This window comes from Wyeomyia smithii, chromosome 3, assembly GCF_029784165.1.
Source record: "Wyeomyia smithii strain HCP4-BCI-WySm-NY-G18 chromosome 3, ASM2978416v1, whole genome shotgun sequence".
Taxonomy (NCBI): Eukaryota; Metazoa; Arthropoda; class Insecta; order Diptera; family Culicidae; genus Wyeomyia; species Wyeomyia smithii.
The window spans coordinates 242021724-242042364 of NC_073696.1; the positions used below are offsets into that span (position 1 = coordinate 242021724).

Consider the following 20641-nt stretch of genomic DNA (forward strand, 5'->3'; position numbering starts at 1 on the left):
GATCGCGCCAGTATGTCAACGGCCTTACACATGAATCTAATCACAGAGTATAATCTGTTCTGATACATCCTGTCCCGCAACGTAATGTCGCATACAATCTAATTCGTTCAGCCAGGCCGCCATTCGGAGACCCACACCTACAGTGACTAGAAGAGCGTCAATGAGGGTGTCAGCTGATAGCTTTCGAGGATCAGGTCAGTAGTCGTAAAATTGCTAACAAGGCTTAATTTTGATGTTTCCCTTTACCCCGTTGTTCTTGCAGCTAGCGGATTTGTTTAATTCACCAGAAATTGTTGATCGATGCCACGCCATGCACTAAGAAATAGATCAAGGAAAAATTCACATCATGCTAAGGCAAGCGGCTCTACGAAATAAAAGATGACTGAAATTGGAGCTGGATCGCGTTAGTTGGGTAAAGTATTGCTTATGTCAAACAGTCTTGAGAGCTTTTTGGTAGTAGCTTCAGGATTTGTTCCTGAATCTCAGAATCTGCATTCGTTATCGAGCGGAAGCACAAACTGGTAAATTTTGAAAAATCAGATAACCTGCAAGTTAGTTAAGTCAGAACTGAAATTGAGCGTGGAAATTTTACATTTAATCTGAGTGAATTGATTCACTTGTTTTTAGGGTTTATTGTGACATTTTGTTAATATTTTATATTTCTTTGACTATTTTCGTCATTTGTATCATTTAGAATATTTTTTTTTGATATTGTGGACCGTTTTCGATTCGACTCCATATGATGCGATTTTTTGTTCATCTTTTTGCCCTGCAATAAAACAACCTTGACGTGGTGCAGGGCTTAAATCAGTAAATGAAAAAGCAGTCACATTCTGAATGTGGGTTTAAATTTGTATGCATAAATTTTCTAAAATTTAAGATGAGAAAACCAAGATCAATTCTACAGAATGGGATCCTTTCGTTGTTAAAAAAGTGTTTTACTTTATTCAAAAGTAAAGCCATAAAATAAAACAATTGCAAATTTCTTCAAGAGTGAACCAAATTATTGTTATTTTATTATATCTGGGTAGCGATGGGAGATGGAGGCGGGTTCTTAGGGGATGACTTTTGAAAGTGTCTAAACTTTTAAACATAAGTATTAACAGGGCTAAGTTTGGGATTTCTCACTAAGAGAAATTCATTTTGGGAATGAAATTTGACAACTTGTTTTCGACTTTATTTTTTTTTTTTTTTCAGAAATGTTAACCCTATCTTTGACCTCGTTGACTTCTGTAGTATTTTCCCTTTTTAGCCTTTTTCGAAATTGATGTAGAAAGCAAATAATATCCGATCTGTTTCAAATATGTTAAACGGTATTGTTTTTCCTTTATCTGAGTTTTTTTTTGCTATTTTCAACATGTTTGTCATTTATTGACATTGACATTTGTAATTTGTGCGGCACCTTATCCAATCCACAAATTATTCTATCTTTAAAATTGCTGCTTTCGGTTTTTTACAATCTAGCGTAGGATGGTCAAATATCATTGAATATGGGTATTTTACAAACCGGGGTGATGTTCAAAGGCCGGCAATTAATCCTAGACGACACTTTGTATTTTAAGATGGCGACTCGTGGTATCCTATAAAATGTGAAAAATATTTTTTTATCGTATTTTTTTTTTACATTTTTAGGTGACAGATAACCAAAGTGAAAAAGTAAAAAGTGATAATAAAAGTGATAACAATGGAAAAAAAGGTTGAATAAAACAGTCGGAAAGAGAAAGATTTTTTTCTCCATCGAAACACAAATCGCCAAAGGTAAGAAACAGTTCCAAAATTCGATAGCTAGCTAACTTCTAAGCTTTTGATAATTATTTAAAGTGTAAATTACTAAACCATTTAAAATAACACATACTTGTGGTTTTCAAAATTAAACTAAACTAGGTTTAACTTTTCGCTACGTTGATTGAGATCAACAATGAGATTAACAATAGAAGAATTTGATAAAAATCAAATTCTTCTATTGTATTGAAATTCTAACCACCTAACTGAAGGAGGGTGGAACATAACAACTGTTCAGACTACTGACAATTGATGAAATGCTCTAGCCAAAATTGCTATCGACATTACGTATGGGAAAAATATGAAGTTTGTAATACCTTCCTTCGCCAGGTTCGCAGCAAAGAACATAAGTTATGCCTTTCTAAACAAAATCAACCGTTATTTGAAAGTTTGAGGGAAATGACGCGTGGAATATATATTTATATTATATATTTACGTTGATTTCAAATTTAAAAGTATCGTGCTCGTAAAAAAAAGTTGGAAGAAAATGTTATCTTTGTTCTATTTTCCTATTATTTTATTGTTCTAATTTAATGTTGTATTATTTTTACAATTTTTTCACTTTTTGCTTCATTTGTTTTTGAAACTATGCATTATGTGTATAACAACATTTATTTAATTTCATACACATACATGCTTCAATAAAACCATACACATTCTTTTACAAAACCACAAAAATTCTTTCGCAAATACACGCACACTTCTTTTTACAAAACACATCACATACACATACTATTTCAATTTCTAATTTCCAACTTTTATCATTATTTTCCTTTTTTATTCATATTCAAAATCATTTATAATATAATATTATTCATTCAATTTCATATACACACACTACATACACATTCTTTCCACAGAAATTCACAAACACACGCACTTTTTTTATACAACTATGCATCATGTGTATAACAACATTTATTTAATTTCATACACATACATGCTTCAATAAAACCATACACATTCTTTTACAAAACCACAAAAATTCTTTCGCAAATACACGCACACTTCTTTTTACAAAACACATCACATACACATACTATTTCAATTTCTAATTTCCAACTTTTATCATTATTTTCCTTTTTTATTCATATTCAAGATCATTTTTAATATAATATTATTCATTCAATTTCATATACACACACTACATACACATTCTTTCCACAGAAATTCACAAACACACGCACTTTTTTTATACAACTATGCATTATGTGTATAACAACATTTATTTAATTTCATACACATACATGCTTCAATAAAACTATACACATTCTTTTACAAAACCACAAAAATTCTTTCGCAAATACACGCACACTTCTTTTTACAAAACACATCACATACACATACTATTTCAATATCTAATTTCCAACTTTTATCATTATTTTCCTTTTTTATTAATATTCAAGATCATTTATAATATAATATTATTCATTCAATTTCATATACACACACACTACATACACATTCTTTCCACAGAAATTCACAAACACATTATTTCTATTTCTCAATTTTCATTATTCTTAAATTTTTAATTTCCAATCCTAGTAAAAATAATCCATATATTTTTACTTAATTTAAAAAACATTATTGTTTTTGTTTTCTTATTTATTTATTTCTTATTTATTTATTATAACAACACTCATTTTATTCATATCGAATACTACCAGAGCCGGATTTGCGATTGTGGGGGCCCGGGGCCCAGCCTTCTGTGGGGCCCGAGAATAAATTTTATTTATCTTTGAAAACTTAACAAAAAATTTGTCAGTAATTTTCGAACATCTTTTAATAAGGTTTCTTCGCTCAAAAATTATCTACTACTAGCTGACCCAGCAAACTTCAGACGAAGCAAGGAAGAAAAGTCAATATCCTTGAGCTTACTGCCTCACCGTGTGTCTGTGTATTGGTTCGACGTATGTCCTGGCTTGCTACATTCACACTTGCCGGGGAAAGCATCGGACTGGTGACACGCAAAGTTGTTTATAAACAACTTTTTTTTTCAATCCCTCATTTCGGGCGACATATGGCAGCTATGGGAAACATTTTCGTGCTGGCATGGTGAAGCGTTCATTGACTTCCGCACCTACAGTTTTGACACTGAGCAGATGTGAATCGTAATTAGTCCGAGTGCGACGGATTAGTTGACATTTCGGTAGGTAATCGTCGCACATTAGAGGCGTCACTCCGCTTGGACAGTAATCTTAACTAAATAATCGATACATTTTCTACATTTTTTTCATTCTTTGAGGAATCGGATTAATGTTGTTTTAAACGACATGTTTTGGTAATATTTACTGTAATTCCGACTGGTCTGGCTTTGTGAATGGTTTCTGTTGCGCATAATCCTGCTTTGCAACGCAAACAGACACCGTCATGTTTAACGATAGAACCCATATGGCGCGTTGGAAGGAGGCGGCTGTCGTCGCAATTGAAGTACACTATGATTAACAGTAGTACGTTTTTTTGTGTTCTTCTGTATTGGTTTCTGTGTGTATACATCTAAACGCGGGTGGACACGTAATTTCGCAACAATAAACAACTTAATGACGTTTCAAGGCAGAACAGAGTACGCATTTCCGCGTGTGCGTGGCTGCCGGAATGACGACGTGAGGTTTTATGAATAGATATTTTAGTCCATAATAAGTAGTGGTAGGGAAGCTACACATGAAACGCCCGCTAGGATTCGTGAATGAGGCAAGCCTCTGTTTAATGCGATTGTGAATGCATGACTACTATCAAACTGATTGAATTCTGTTCGGGTGTGGTCTTTCACGTTTTATAAATCGTAGAATTTTCTCTAGTTGATGAGACGAAAAAATGAAATTAAAATATGTAATTCTGTTCTTTCGGTTTCCGTGTTAGATTCATTTTTATTAAAACAAAACGTTGCATCACGAATATATTTTAGATTGCGTATACTTCTAAACTAATTTATAATATATTCTGAATTTTTTTGTATCAATTTGCAAACCAGGCATTTATGATAGCAAACTTTAATTGTGCAGAATTAAATGGTCGAACGAAATTACATAAACATTAAATTCAACCGAAGTCTAATATAAACCGAATTCATCCGAATTAAAAGAAATCAAATTCAACTCAGAGGCAGCTCCAGTGTTCATCCAAATCAGAAAAGAGTCCAATCAAAATCCAATTAAAAATCACTCCCAATCCAATCAAATTTACTCCAAATCCAATCTAAATGGAATCCAAATCCAATCTTAATTCATTCCAAATTCGATACCAATCCAATCCAAATCCAATCCAAATCCAATTCAAATCCAATCCAAATCCAATCCAAATCCAATTCAAATCCAATCCAAAACCAATCCAAATCCAATCCAAATCTAATCCAAATGTAATTCAAATCCAATCCAAAACCAATCCGAATCCAATCTAAATCCAATCCAAATCCAATCCAAATCCAATCCAAATCCAATCCAAATCCAATCCAAATCCAATCTAAATCCAATCCAAATCCAATCCGAATCCAATCCAAATCCAATCCAAATCCAATCCAATCCATATACAATCCAAATCCAACCCAAATCCAACCCAAATCCAACCCAAATCCAATTAAAATCCAATCCAAATCCAATTCAAATACAACTCAAAACCAATCCAAATCTAATCCATTTCCAATCCAAATCCAATTCAAATCCAATCCAAATCCAATCCAAATCCAATCCAAATCCAATCCAAATCCAAACCAAATCCAATCCAAATCGAATCCAAATCGACTCCAAATCCAATCCAAATCCATTCCAAATCCAATCCAAATCCAATCCAAATCCAATCCAATCCAATCCAATCCAAATCCAATCCAAATCCAACCCAAATCCAACCCAAATCCAACCCAAATCCAATTAAAATCCAATCCAAATCCAATTCAAATACAACTCAAAACCAATCCAAATCTAATCCATTTCCAATCCAAATCCAATTCAAATCCAATCCAAATCCAATCCAAATCCAATCCAAATCCAATCCGAACCCAATCCAAATCCAATCCAAATCCAATCCAATCCAATCCAATCCAAATCCAATCCAAATCCAATCCAAATCCAATCAAAATCCAATCCAAATCCAATCCAAATCCAGTCCAAATCCAATTCAAATCCAATCCAAATCCAATCCAAATCCAATCCAAATCCAATCCAAATCCAATCCAAATCCAATCCAAATCCAATCCAATCCAATCCAATCCAAATCCAATCCAAATCCAATCCAAATCCAATCCAAATCCAATCCAAATCCAATCCAAATCCAATCCGAACCCAATCCAAATCCAATCCTTATCCAATCCAAATCCAATCCAAATCCAATCCAAATCCAATCCAAATCCAATCCAAATCCAATCCAAATCCAATCCAAATCCAATCCAAATCCAATCCAAATCCAATCCAAATCCCATCAAAATCCCATCAAAACCCCATCAAAATCCAATCCAAATCCAATCCAAATCCAATCCAAATCCAAATCCAATCCAAATCCAATCCAAATCTAATCCAAATCCAATCCAAATCCAATCCAAATCCAATTCAAATCCAATCCAAATCCAATCCAAATCCAATCCAAATCCAATCCAAATCCAGTACAAATCCAATCAAAATCCAATCCAAATCCAATCCAAAACCAATCCAAATCCAATCCAAATCCAATCCAAATCCAATCCAAATCCAATCCAAATCCAATCCAAATCCAATCCAATCCAATCCAAATCCAATCCAAATCCACTCCAAATCCAATCCAAATCCAATCCAAATCCAATCCAAACCCAATCCAAATCCAATCCTTATCCAATCCAAATCCAATCCAAATCCAATCCAAATCCAATCCAAATCCAATCCAAATCCAATCCAAATCCAATCCAAATCCAATCCAAATCCCATCAAAATCCCATCAAAACCCCATCAAAATCCAATCCAAATCCAATCCAAATCCAATCCAAATCCAATCCAAATCCAATCCAAATCTAATCCAAATCCAATCCAAATCCAATCCAAATCCAATTCAAAACCAATCCAAATCCAATCCAAACCCAATCCAAATCCAATCCAAATCCAATCCAAATCCAATCCAAATCCAATCCAAATACAATCCAAATCCAATCCAAATCCAAATCCAATCCAAATTCAATCCAAATCCAATCCAAATCCAATCCAAATCCAATCCAAATCCAATCCAAATCCAATCCAAATCCAATTCAAATCCAATCCAAATCCAATTCAGTTCCATTCAAAATCCAATCAAAATCCAATCCAAATCCAATTTAAATCCAATCCAAATCCAATCCAAATCCAATCCAAAACCAATCCAAATCCAATCCAAATCCAGTCCAAATCCAATCAAAATCCAATCCAAATCCAATCCAAATCCAATTCAAATCCAATCCAAATCCAATCCAATCCAATCCAATCCAATCCAAATCCAATCCAAATCCAATCCAAATCCAATCCAAATCCAATCCAAATCCAATCCAAATCCAATCCAAATCCAATCCAAATCCAATCCTAATCCAATCCAAATCCAATCCAAATCCAACCCAAATCCAATCATAATCCAATCCAAATCCCATCAAAATCCCATCAAAATCCAATCCAAATCCAATCCAAATCCAAATCCAAATCCAATCCAAATCCAATCCAAATCCAATCCAAATCCAATCCAAATCCAATCCAAATCCAATCCAAATCTTATCCAAATCCAATCCAATTCCAATCCAAATCCAATCCAAATCCAATCCAATTCCAATCCAATTCCAATTCCAATCCAAATCCAATCCAATTCCAATCCAAATCCAATCCAAATCCCATCAAAATCCAATCCAAATCCAATCCAAATCCAATCCAAATCCAATCCAAATCCAATCCAAATACAATCCAAATCCAATCCAAATCCAATCCAAATTCAATCCAAATCCAATCCAAATCCAATCCAAATCCAATCCAAATCCAATTCAAATCCAATCCAAATCCAATTCAATTCCATTCAAAATCCAATCAAAATCCAATCCAAATCCAATTTAAATCCAATCCAAATCCAATCCAAATCCAATCCAAAACCAATCCAAATCCAATCCAAATCCAGTCCAAATCCAATCCAAATCCAATCCAAATCCAATCCAAATCCAATCCAAATCCAATTCAAATCCAATCCAAATCCAATCCAATCCAATCCAATCCAAATCCAATCCAAATCCAATCCAAATCCAATCCAAATCCAATCCTAATCCAATCCAAATCCAATCCAAATCCAACCCAAATCCAATCATAATCCAATCCAAATCCCATCAAAATCCCATCAAAATCCAATCCAAATCCAATCCAAATCCAATCCAAATCCAATCCAAATCCAATCCAAATCCAAATCCAATCCAAATCCAATCTAAATCCAATCCAAATCTTATCCAAATCCAATTCCAATCCAAATCCAATCCAATTCCAATCCAAATCCAATCCAAATCCAATCCAATTCCAATCCAAATCCAATCCAAATCCCATCAAAATCCAATCCAAATCCAATCCAAATCCAATCCAAATCCAATACAAATCCAATCCAAATCCAATCCAAATCCAATCCAAATCTAATCCAAATACAATCCAAATCCAATCCAAATCCAATCCAAATTCAATCCAAATCCAATCCAAATCCAATCCAAATCCAATCCAAATCCAATCCAAATCCAATCCAAATCCAATCCAAATCCAATCCAAATCCAATCCAAATCCAATCCAAATCCAATCCAAATCCAATCCAAATCCAATCCAAATCCAATTCAATTCCATTCAAAATCCAATCAAAATCCAATCCAAATCTAATTTAAATCAAATCCAAATCCAACCCAAATCCAATCCAAATCCAATCCAAATCCAATCCAATTCCAATCCAAATCCAATCCAAATCCAATCCGAATCCAATCCAAATCCAATTCAAATCCAATCCAAATCCAATTCAAATCCAATCCAAATCCAATTCAAATCCAATCCAAATCCAGTCCAAATCCAATCCAACTCCTCAATTGCAACGATTAGCTCACTTTATAGTCAGTAAGATAGTTTTAAGTTTATTTTAAGCTTCGTTTTATTCCTTTTTTTTTCTTGACAAGTAGGTTTAATAATTTTCCTACAATTACATTATCTTAACTGCGAAAGCTAATAACATTCAATAATACTAAAAAGCGTACAAATATATATAATAGTGTTGAAATGTCACCATTTGTGGTAGAACACACAATACTAGTTCTGAATAGATATTTTAGTACATAAATAAATCATTACAAACTACCCCCTCTTATAAAAAAAATAATTATACAGTCAAACCTCCATGAGTCGATGTTCTATGAGTCGATATTTTTCTTACGTCGATGAAATTTTCAGTCCCTTCGGTTCCCCATACAAACTCACTTCCAGTAGTCGATATTTCTATTACTCGATGTCTCCTTTGCTCGATGGTCTCGCATGGTAACTATGCGAGTTGTTTGGTTTCCATGAGCCAAAATTGTTTTTAAAATTTACGTTCTTCTGACGTGAAAGAAAAAATGAAATCTTAATTCGCATTGACGATGAAGAAAATTAAGAAACTAAGTTATAATGTGCTGACTGTTGTCAAAATATGATAGGCTAGATCGGATTTCAATATTAGAAGCTTGATAGTTAGCAAAAAAAATCCAAATTCTGGTTTCAACGGTATGTTTATTTTATCATTAGCAAATTTTAATACATGGTATCAAAAGGTGCTAGAATTCGGTCGGGTTTCTACAGCAATCTTACGTAAACCACTGCCGAAGACGTTCAATACCCTATATTAAATGTTCTCATTTCTAACAATTATTTTTTACTCTTGCTATCAAAAAAGTTACTTTTACCGGGATATATCTTTCTCCAGAACTGCAATTTGACTATATATAGTCAAATCATTGCCGTCATTGCCGCATTCACTATTTCAAGAAAAATATCATTATTTAAAACGTTATCAAAATTGCCATTTTAGAATTATTGTTCTGGAATTACATCATAAAACTAAATCACATTCAATATCAAGCAAACTCGCAGTTGTATCGGAAACAATCGGTTCGGATCAATACGCGAAGCAACGTATATTGACGTCTCTAGATACCTTTTACTTAAAAAATTAATCAATATCCTGAGTTTAAAATAACAGAAAATACTGTAAACAACTTCATGCAATATATTGTGACTAATTGACCTCTTTAAAAATTTATCCTACGAGTCGATATTTCCTTGAGTCGATGGTCCCTTCGATATCGACTCCTGGAGGTTTCACTGTTATTTTAAACATTGCAAATTCATTAAGGAGTTATATACCTTTTTGGTCGAGAAAAATGAGGGAAGTTGGAATTGATTTTAAAGTGCATAGCACCATTTTTAATGCATCAAAGTGGTATTTTTCTGATAGTACAGTTTATCAATAACAAAAAAATGCGTTTGATTTTGAAATATACCAACTATTACTGGAATAATGGCCGTTTCCCCGAAACGCTCTTTTTTGCAGAGGCTAGCGGTGATCCTGATTGAGACTCAGCGGGTCAACTGGAATCGAAAAACTTATATTATTTCAATAGTTGAGAAGTGTGCCGTGTACTTAACGATCGCTTTTATGAGAATTTTGTTTTCAGTGCAAACGAGACCGTTTTTCCCAAAAAATGCACGGTTTGAGCGCTAAAAATTGCATTAAAAAATTTTTTGCGGCAAAATGTAACTGTATGTTTCAAAAAGCGATCGTTCAAGGACCGGCGAATTAAATAACGAAAATTAGAAAAAAAAGATGAAGGAAATCGGTTCAGTAGTTTTCCCGCAATCAGTATCACGGCAAAGTCATTTTTTTAAAAACTAACGCGTATAAAGTTTCAAGTTTATCTCATGCGGCCGTGGGGAGGTGCGCTGCAAATCGCTCTAACTTTCTCCTTATTGCTCAGATCTTTATAAAAATTTGTGAAAATGTTCTCAAGATGTCGTACTTCAAGACAATGCAATAAAAAAATTTCGATTTTCTGGAAACTAAAAAGGTATATAACTCCTCAATTCCTTGCGATTTGTTTATATCGTTTGAAATAATTGGTTTAATGACAATGACGTCGTTTGAAATTATTGGTTTTATGAATGACAGCATCCTCGACTTTCTGCTTTTGTACATCACCTCTATTCCGGTGGTATTCAGTTATTTTCGTTACTGAAAGTGGTCATCTTCAAATTCAAAATGGTGTCCAGGGTCCAATGCTTTGCTTCTATACATCATTTCGATTACGGAAATATCCATATGTAGTAGTATTCGGTTATTTTCGGCTGTTTCCTAGCAGGGGGGGTGTCTAGGGTCACCTTTAGCTCCCTGCACCATTCTGGTTCCGGTGATATTTATATCACTTAAGGCTTTTTTTCAGTAACCGAAAGTCGCCAGCTAGGAGCGTTATTCTGGTAGTGCCCAGTGCCGCCTCTAGGCGGTCTTCAGTCGAACCTCTAAAAAGCTTCAATAAGAACTTAAAAAATGTTTATGAGGCTTAATAGTGATTTTTTCGAAGTCCGTCTAAAAATGAATTTGGGTACTAGAGGGTTAAGAAACACCCATATTTGGTGTTATTTGGTCATTTTCGGCTGTTTTCCAGAAACCGGAAGTTGCCATCTTACAATTCAAAATGTTGTCCAATTTTTTTTTTGCTTTTTAAGATTTTTCGCGTTTTCGCCTCGAAAATAACTTCTGGTTACGCCACTGCATCTTACAAGTAAAATAAAGAAAATAAATATTTATTTTATGTTCGCTAATCGCAAAATTCAAGTATTTTTTGTCTGATTCGATTATCCGGAATGAAAAAAAAATTTTTTTTTTTCGTCTGGAGTCGAAAAATTTTCTTGCTCTCAAAAACCTCAACATATCAAATTTGGTTTCATTTACTTGATTATTTCTCGAGATGTGCAGAAATCTGTGTGGAACCCCTCCCTTCCAGAAGAAGGAGGGGTTGTCGAAACATTATGGACATGCTTGTTACCCCTAAAAATATTCACCTGCCTAATTTGGTTCTATTTATTTAGTTAATTCTCGAGATGAGCAGAAATTTGTGTTTCATTTGTTTGAAACCCCTCCCTTCCAAAATAGGGAAGGATGTCGAACCATTATGGACATATTTGTTACCTCTAAAAATATTTCCATGCCAAATTTGGTTGATTGGTTCTCGAGCTGTGTGAATTTTGTGTTTCATTTGTATGGGACCCCTCCCTTATACAAGAGAGAGGGGTGTTTAACCATTATGGATATATTTGTTACCCCTAAAAACATCCACCTGCCAAATTTGGTTCCATTTACTTGGTTAGTTCTTGAGTTGTGCAGAAATTTGTGTTTCACTTCCAGAAAAGGGAAGGGTGTCGAACCAATGTGGACATATTTGTTACTACAAAAAACATCCACATGCAAAAGTTGGCTCCATTTGCTTGGTTAGTTTTCGAGATGTGCATGAACCTTTCTCGGCCCCTAAAACCTCTATATACAAGATTTCACGCCGATCGGTTCAGCAGTTTCCAAGCCTATATGAATCAGACAGACAGACAGACAGAGCTGCATTTTTATATGCTTAGATATAATCCACACTCGATTCGCATATTCACTATTCCAAATTTCACAGCCTTGCTCTTTTAGTACGCAACCTATTTTTAATTAGTTTTATCTTCGAAAAAAGAGGGTTCCCCCAGTTGCGTTCGAAACCATTAGACTCAAATAAATACGCAATCGGGGTTTGCAATATTTCCGGGAATGGATTTCCGGGGAAGCGGGAATGAAAAATTTTATTTCCCGGGAATTCCCGGGAACCTAAGCAAAAATGAGATTGAAAATACGCTTTATTAACAAGTAACAAAAAATGCTTATATATAAATGCTCAATTCGCATGAAAAACGATTTTTAGAAAAGAAACAGACAGAACATATTCAAGTTAACATCAGAAATTTGCGTTCGATTTTTGTTTCAAATCTTTGCCGAAGAGGAGGTTTAAGGGTTCTCATGACGTCAAACAATCGCTTAAGATCCGCTGAAAATTATCCGTTAAGGCCAAATAATGTAATTTCCTTCTGAAAAAGTTCGCCTAATTCCGCTGAATCACCACTGGTGTTTGATTTCTAGAATACTTTCAAATCACCTATTGTAGCTCTTGCTACATTTCGTTAGTAACTGGAGTTTCCAACTCTTTCAGGTTGTTGAAGAGAAAATTGAGTGTTAGGGAGACATTGAACGAGACAAATATAAGCTATAGAGTAGTGAGGGGCAAAAGTACGCACGGGGTAAAAGTACGCATTGGCCTTTTCGAAGCATACGAGCAAAATAAACTGGCAACATTCTACGAATTTGCAGTATTATATCGTCAGTTAATCACACATGTAAACACATAAGATTCCGTTTAAATGAGGCGAGCCTATGAGGAAAGTTGACATTCAACCCATAAAAGGAAAGCTGTGTTTTGAGCTGTTTCGATCTAATTTTCTTAGTTTTAAGAACTATGATTGACCTATTCGGAAACTACAGAATCTCGAAAACAACAGAGCCCAAAAAAACTTGTATATGTGTGGTTTGTAGGGTGAATTTATTCTGCCGAAAATATATTGATGTTTGTCATAAAACTCAAACCAGTTGGTAAACTCATTGTGGGGCAAAAGTACGCATGAACCGCGGGACAAAAGTACGCGCTAAGTGCCATTAATCGTAATGAAAAAATGTGTTTAATGACGATGGTTTGTACAGAAATTACTCAAAAATAAGTAGTGATATGCGGATGTGCTCCGAAACTGAGGAATATTATGGTTTCATGATTTTTTAAATGGAATCTTACAACCATTATAATAGTTTTGTTAATATGCTTTCAAAATGGTCCTTCCGGAATAGATAGGGGCTTCTAGAAGCCAAAGAAACAATGAAAAATACAAGGCCAAATACCATCCAATATTTATTTTCGCAACCGGGATGATGCCCACAGATCGGAAAATGGCCCAGATGCCATTTTGAATTTCAAAATGGTGACTTCCGATTTCTAGAAAGCAACCTAAAATTGTCGAATACCCTCCAATATATGTATTTCCGTAATCGAGATTATGTCCAGAGACTGGATAACGACCCTAGACACCATTTTGGATTCCAAAAGGCGTCTTCCGGTTGCTGGAAAACAACAAAATGTGATCAAATACTAGGTAATATGAGTATTTTCGGAATCGGGATGATGCTCTGAGACCATTGAATGACCCCAGAAGCCATTTTGGATCCCAAGATGTCGACTTCCAGTTTCTATGAAACAACCCTGAATGGTCGAGTACCCTCCCAATATGTGTATATCTTAAAATCAAACGACGCCCTGAGACCGGAAATCGACTTCAGACGCCATTTTCAAATTCTAGACGGTGACTACCGGTTCGTCTGTTGTCGTATTCAGGTCTCTTGGCATCATACTTATATGAGATGGTATTTGGTCAATTTTGGATGTTTTTCCAGAAACCGGGAGTCACCATCTTGAATTTAAAAATCGCGTTTGGAGTTTATTTCTGGTGTCTGCGTATCTTCCCGATCCCTGAAATACACATATTGGTATTTGGCCATTTTAGGTTGTGTTCCGGGAACCGTAAGTCACCATCTTAGAATTCAAGATGGCGTCTGGAATCGTTTTCAGGTCTCTTGGCATCATTTCGATTTCGAAATAACTTATATGGGGTGGTATTTGGTCAATTTTTACTGTTACCGCAAACCGGAAGCCACCATCTTTAACTCAAAAATAACGTCTGAAGTTGATTTTTGATCTCAGAGCATCGATTCGATTCCGAAAATACCAGTATTGGGTGGTATTCAACGATTTCTGGTTGTTTTTCGGAAACCGGAAGTCGCTTTTTTGGAATCTAATATGGCATCTGGGCCTCAACCCGGTTCCGAAAATAAATTTTTTTAATTTGTTTCTATGGCCTCTAGAAGCCCCAGTGGAATCTCTTCTGGAAGGTCCATTTTTGGGTTATATCACCAAAACACTCGAACATATCCCCAGAAAACTGAATTTCCGGAAGTAAGAAAATTATTTCAGGCACCGCTCTAACGCAGCTTAAAAGAATAAGTGAAAACCCAGCGAAAAACAATTAACTTTTTTAAGGATAGTGTAATAAATACACTGTTCATACAGTGCGAACTTTTGCCACGCATGCTGGGTAAACATTCGCATCTGAGTATTTTTTTCTAAAAAGTGAAATTCTCATGCTACAAACAAAATTCGAAAAACTCTGGTAATACATTTTGAAGGCGAAAGGTTCATGTACCGCTTGAAAATAAAACCGAATTTTATGATAATTGTTTGCAATAGTTCTGTTGCAAAAACAATTAAGTGCGTACTTTTGCCCCTCACTACTCTATTTGGTACGAACTTTTTGGGCAATTTATTTCTTGGGGCTCATGTGTATGCTATACTATCACACAAAAGCAGATATTCGCTCCTAACTCTGTTTGAACGGCATTAAAGCCTCTCAGCTCTTTTTTTTTTTTTCATTTATATCTGCTACACGATTTTTTTGAAAAACACTGTGTAGCAAATCTAGTTTTCATTGACAGAAAAATATATCAAACCCGTTTGGAGCTGATAGAGAGTAGCATTTCGTGTAAAAAACGATAGAATACTAAATAATTAGTTCGATACGACTCAAAATAAGTCAGTTTTAAAGTATTTGAATGCCTTTTACATTACACGGCAAACAAATATTGACCGTCATTTCAAGCAAATATTTGCTACGTGTAACGCACTTTAGTGCTGCTATAAAGTTTGAAGTTCGCATAAGAAACTATGGTGAATCTTACGAAACTTTGCGAGGAACTCATGAATTCCGGGAATCTATAATGTATTTCCCGGGAAATCGTTCCCGGGTTTGCAAACCCTATACGCACTGCAATTTTAATTCAGCATGCATTTCGCATGTTTGCTATTCAAATTATTGGGGGTCAGTTTTTTATATAGTTTTTATTAATTGAGACAAGTTTATTTTTCTTGATTCGTGGGGCCTCAAAATGTGGGACCCGACCCCCCTTAAATCCAGTTCTGCATCTGCAGGTCTATAAAATCTGTACACGGATCCTGAAAATCTGCACTTTGCAAAGCACATCTCGTATCCCTGATTCGGAGTTCGGACAAGTAAGCAACAGCAATACAATAAAAAAACTTGTGGGTTATTTTCTTTCTCTGCTTCACCTCCCATGCGCGCTGGTTCGATTCAAATGGTGTTTCATTCCAAGAGAATCCAAGGTGAACTCTTATGAATGTAGTTGTGATATTGGCGCTCGCGAAAAAATAACACCGGAGGAAAGTTTCAGATTGAAATTGTCTGGTCAAATTTTCTTGCTGAAAGTCGAAATTGTGATTAAATCTTTTTTTCGATTTGTGAGGGCCCCAAAAATGTGAGGGCCCGGGGCCTGGTGACCCCCCCCCCCTCCCTTTAATTCGGCTCTGAATACTACACACACACATATATATTCTTTCACAAAAACACGAGCACACTTCCTTTTACACAACATTTATACACACGCTATATTACTTTAATTTCTAATTTTCAACTTTAATTATTCATTTTGAATTTGTAAGTACTAATCTTAACGAAAAAATATTTTTTTATTTGAATTTCAAATAATTTATAATATAATAACTGTCATATAATTTCATATATACACGCTTCCTTTAACACAATACACGTACTGGAAATGGTAGAGTACGGGAATTTGAATTTTAAATTTCTGATCTTAATTGATAACTAATTATAACAAAATAACAATAATAATGGGTCAGAATTCGTGAAACGGATCACTAAAAATCGCGATGTCTATTTTTTTCAAATAAGTATTAAAAACTTCAAGAGTTTCACTCGGGAAGTTCATTTTCCAATTTTTATTGAATTTGAGTAAATTTACAAGTTATTGTCATTTGAAATTTAGGTCAAAATTGTTTTTAAACAGACATAGCTTTAATAATATTGCATCGAATTTGATGAAATTTTCACAGCAGATGCATCCTGAGTTGTAGTTTACGAAAATCTTTTTTTTGAAGAAAAAAATATTTTTTCAATAGTAACTATTTAAAACAATATGTTGAAAATTTATGTTCTGGGGCACTGAAAAATCTGAAAAAAATCACAAGTATTTTTGACGAAATTTCGAAACTGCCCTGAAAATTTCGCGGTGGTGATATTTTTTGATCAAAAGATATGGGCCTTCAATTCAAAGTTGGTGCCGCAACGCATTTAAATTTTAAAAATTAGACATCGCGATTTTTAGTGATCCGTTTCACGAATTCTGACCCTAATTCAATTTCACATACATTATGAACACACACACGTTCCCCATACACTATAAACAAACACTTCAAACTCAAACAATGCAAACACTCACAAAAATCACATCACAAATATACACCAACACTCGTAAATTTTTTATCTTCTATTTCGTATATCCAATATGGATTTAACAACTGATTTTTAAACTATAGTTTCAAATAATGTTGCTATTCATTTCAAATTTCTACGTTCAAATTTTGAAGTTAAGGTGGTAGTGTGTAGAAGCCACCACGTGATCACCATGTGGTTGGCTACAAATTTTCAGTACCACTAGACTCGGGAATAGTTAATGCGTGATCTACGAAAACACTGATGTTTTCGTCGCCATAACAAACATGATGATATGTTTTCACAAGTGACGTATTAACTATTACTGAGTGATAAGCATTTGAAAATTCGAAGTCGACCACGTGGGGGCTTGAAGTCGGCCATTTATGGGTTCAACACACTTTCACCTTAAATGTCTCACTTTTAACTTCTACAAATTTAATATTTCTTCATACTAATCTCTTATTGTCTATCTCTTATCTTTAATTTACTGAATCTGTTTTCGAATACTACTACATATTACTACTACTACTTTCTACATACTTATCTACACTAACCAATCTGATTTAGAATCTCTAATCAATAGTTTTTAATGTATAACTCGTAATTTTTAACATCTAATTCGTTATGTCTCTTATCTTTTATTCTTTATAATCGATTTTCTATACCTGATTTCCGATGCCTAGTTAATAATTTCTAATCTCCAATTAAAAATAATTTTTTTTTTATTTCGAATAAACGAAATCTTAAATTTGAGTCCATTTAGCGTTACCCAGGTTGCACCACAAGGAGGCGGACTCATTTGCAACCCATAACCCCCCATTTCTAATAGTTAAATTTCAAAAATATTTCAATTTCTAATTTTGAATTTCCCTAATTTCTAATTTCTAATTTTCAATTTCTTATTTTCTGTTATATATGATTTTTAATATTCAATTCAATATATCTAATTTCTAATATCTGTTTTATAATTTCTAATATCCAATTTCGTATCGTTTTTTTTGTATTTAGTTTTTAATTTCTAATGACTTCTATTATTGTCAATCTCTAATTTCGTAACTTCTAATTTCTAATTCCAATTCTCAATTTCAATATCTTACTCTTAATCTTACTCTGATATCTAATTTCTAAATTTAAATTTCTTATCTCTAACTTAAATTTTTAATGTCTTAGTTATTTTTTTTTTTGAATTGTATAATTTCATATCATCAATTTTAGTATTTTTAACTTCTGATTTGGAATAACTTATTTTCAACTACTATTACTAATATCATTTTATTGATTTAAACTAACAAACACATATACACACGCATACGCACAAACACTTTCTTCCATTCTTTTTTTTTTCATACACACACTGCACAAAAAAGTATGTGTATAAAAAAAATTCCCTATAAACTTACAACATAATCACACAACCTTTCTTTCTACAAATACACATCTTTTTTTTCCTATCCTTTTTTCATAAACACACTGTACAAAGGGAGTGTGTATATGAAAAAAAAATTACACAAATACTTTCTTCTATTCTATTTTTTTGTACACATACTGCACAAGAAAGTATGTATATAAAAAAAAATTCTCTATAAATGTACCACATAACACACACAACCTCTTACTAAATTTTCATACATTTTCTTTTATTCCTTTTTTTCATAAACACACTGTACAAAAGGAGTGTGTATATGAAAAAAACTTACAAGCACACTTTCTTCCATTCTATTTCTTATACACATACTGCACTAAAAAGTATGTATATAAAAAAACATTTTCTACAAACATACAACATAAAAACACACAAGCTCTTACTACAAATACATTTCCTTTCATTCCTTTTTTCGTAAACACACTATAAAAAGGAGTGTGTATATGAAAAAATCTCACAAACACACTATCTTTCATTCTATCTTTTTTATACACACACTGTGCAAAGGAATTGTGTGTATAAAAAAGAACATTCGCCGCTACAAACATACAACATAAACATACAACATAAACATACTCACAAACACAGAGGATAAGAGGATAAGGATAGGTTTTTTCAGTCCGCCTTTCATCATCAACTATTCATCCACCCATCCATCAATCATTCTATTATACATCATCCATTATCCGTTATCCATCATTCACACATTGCTTACATTCTACATATTATAAATACACACATATACACTATAAACACACCGACACATACGCACAAAAAAAATGTACTACACAACACAGAAATTAATTCGAATAAAATAAACAAACACAAATAAAATTGAGAAAAGTCACTAAAACACAAAATACATACACTTCATTCTCGCCGCTGAGGTGTTTCATGCGACGAGAACGTCGTAGCAACCCTGGCTTTTCAAAGTCCGCCGGTTTTGCTTTTGACACTTCAGTAAAACCCGGCCAGGTGTTGCAACGACGAATATCGGTCATTGCCATCCCGGTAATAACCGATTCTTCGCGTAAGGATAGGTTGTCATAGGATCTTGCGAAAGTTGTTGGCATCGGCGTAGCGTTCAGCGATTCGAAAGATCCAGCAAGCGCGACTGTGGACCAACTCATTGTCAACATCGCCTCACGAAGTGCATTTTGCATTACTGCCGGGTACATCGTTAGTTGGTCCGGATTCCAAAAAAATCCATCAAATTCTGGACTCTGGACCTGGCAGCAACAGCAACATGCCGTGAATGTCCGCTTAAGCCTCTTCCAACAATTTTTAAAGAGTCCCATGGCGGAGCGAAAATATCACGCGTCCGTTCCCAACCTATCCTTATCCTCTTATGATGATTATAAGGTTGTGCATGTTATAAGGTAAACTTTTTCGCGACTGAAAATCGTCGTTTTGTTTGTTGGTCGCTATGGATATTTTCCATAGTGATACTTTCGATTGTTGTATATATTCAATGTGTTTGACATGTTGTATATGTTCTATTTTTTCCAGCGCTGCAGACGGAATGTGACACTTGCTGCAAGTCGGTCTTGGATCTGGCCTAGTTGGATGTTTCCAGAAGAGAGAGAGAGAAAGCAGTTGGTGGAGGAGAGAGAGAGAACGGTTGGAGGAACTCGGACCGGTAGCAGAACCAGTTGGAAGACCTGCAGAGGGAACTCAGACCGGTCGCAGAACCAGTTGAAGGGTCAGAACCATCAATCTAATGAAATAGAATATATGCGAATAAAATTTCTATTTATTTTGACAATAATTATAATTTTATCCGAATGTCTTGGATGGTCCTCCGCCAACGATTCCGATGGATTATGTCATCCTGCAGACCTTTCTGCGACAGGTTTGAGTTCCCTCTGCAGGTCTTCCAACTGGTTTTGCGACTGGTCCCAGTTCCTCCGGCAGGCCTTCCAACTGGTTCTGCGACCGGTCCGAGTTGCTCCGGCAGGCCTTTCAACTGGTTCTGCTACCGGTCCGAGTTCCTCCAACCGTTCTCTCTCTTCTCCACCAACTGCTCTCTCTCTCTCTTTCTCTT

The 20641-nt window shown here is 34.6% G+C and overlaps 1 long non-coding RNA gene across 1 annotated transcript; it reads left to right on the plus strand.

Moving 5' to 3' along the window:
• The first annotated feature begins 44 nt into the window (after positions 1-44).
• On the plus strand, positions 45-20328 carry LOC129727374 (uncharacterized). Its single transcript, XR_008728522.1, has 4 exons — positions 45-194; positions 263-412; positions 1633-1758; positions 20107-20328. It is a non-coding gene; the product is annotated as an uncharacterized LOC129727374 (long non-coding RNA).
• Positions 20329-20641: the final 313 nt, after the last annotated feature.